The 1,479-nt window shown below is 40.8% G+C and overlaps 1 long non-coding RNA gene across 1 annotated transcript in view; it reads right to left on the bottom strand.

The window, feature by feature from the left end:
- The window catches only part of LOC113583013 (uncharacterized), a 5,594-nt gene extending 4,392 nt beyond the window's left edge, over positions 1-1,202 (bottom strand). The window contains exon 1 of the long non-coding RNA XR_003411209.3: positions 1,062-1,202. This is a non-coding gene — a long non-coding RNA (uncharacterized LOC113583013). The remainder of the gene's footprint in view (positions 1-1,061) is intronic.
- Positions 1,203-1,479: the final 277 nt, after the last annotated feature.

The following is a 1,479-nucleotide window of genomic DNA, read 5'->3' on the forward strand; positions in this document are numbered from 1 at the left end:
AGGTTCACTGTATTAGCAAAAGAGTGGCCCAGATTTTTTTTCAAAGTAAAGTATCAAAAATAAATCTGTGGCTGACTGTGTCAGATGGCTTGTGCAAAAAATGTAAATATAAATAATATAATAATATAAATGGCTACATTCTAACACTTCGCAATAATCAGTGAGTTCCTTTATTGAACAGATATTGTTTGAAATGTGGTGATCGTTTATAAATCCACATTTATATTGAGGAAGTTGTTCAGCACAGTGTTCAAGGTGGTGTGAGAAACAAGGTCAGGTCCTGCTGCACTGCAGGGGATCTGTCTCTTGTCTATTAACGTCCCTCTCCAAAACAGTTATTGTTGTGATTGTGGTTGGGGGGATTAGTGGCCAATTGAGTGGTGGCCACACTCAATGGAGGTGTGATAGGTGGAGCTGTGGGCTGGAGTCAGGGGGGATGTGTCAGGACTGTCCTTTTGTCTTTAAAATCTGCACTTAAACTCTTTCAAATTGTTTGCCAAGTATTAATCATTTGTTGAATGGGGGGGCTTTCAGTTTTAAATTAGCATTCTGTCTGAATCCCTACCAGACAGAGGATGAGTCATACCTGAGAACTGCTGTTTGAGTTTCTCAGAGTACAATCGTTTAGCACTTCTCTGTGTATTAATCCAGACTGTTAGTAACAGTCCTAAACATATCCCGATCCAAGCAGTCTGAGCCTGTGCAGAGATTTTCTGAACCTTCACCAGTCCACTTTTTAAATGTCCTCACAACAGGTTTTGAGAGTTTTCATTTCTGTTTGTATGCAGGGACCAGGTGGCCCGTGACGTGGTCGGAGTGACCCAGTGATGCTCAGGGCAGTGTGATATGCACTGTTGATAGTGGTATAACATATATATAATATATGTTATAATATATATATATATATATATATAGAGAGAGAGAGAGAGAGAGAGAGAGAGAGAGAGAGAGAGAGAGAGAGACAGAGACAGAGAGAGATTCAAAATCATAAAGTACACAGTTGCATTACTAGTTTTCGATATCTCTACATTGTCTTACTACAGTACACTGCAGTTACTCACCTTGTGAGTGTCCTCACTTCTGATGGTCCCAAGGTGTTCACCAAACCGATCAGCAAGCCTTCTCTTGGTTTATATAAGAGATGCTGACTACATCTCTTATAACGTATAGGAGAACACCTTCTATTGTTTTGTTGTGTTTGCTCCAGGCACTAGGAGAGCGGGGGAGCATGCACTACCAAATATGGCCGTAGTCTGGGCGGAGATACCGTTCCAACTAGCCTTTACTGCGCATGCTCTGGCTAATTTTAGCTGTTGCTCAGGCGCACAAAAGATGGCAGCTCCCATTTGGCTTCAAAAATGTTAGTTTATAGTTTCTAAACTTATAGGAGCATGGATACCGAGATAGAGGATACCTTCGTGCTCAGCATGTAAGTCTAAATTAACGTTTGTGCATCAGAGAATGTAAACTATACATTTG

Source organism: Electrophorus electricus, chromosome 19 (assembly GCF_041902795.1).
Source record: "Electrophorus electricus isolate QZ-2024a chromosome 19, ASM4190279v1, whole genome shotgun sequence".
Lineage (NCBI taxonomy): Eukaryota > Metazoa > Chordata > Actinopteri > Gymnotiformes > Gymnotidae > Electrophorus > Electrophorus electricus.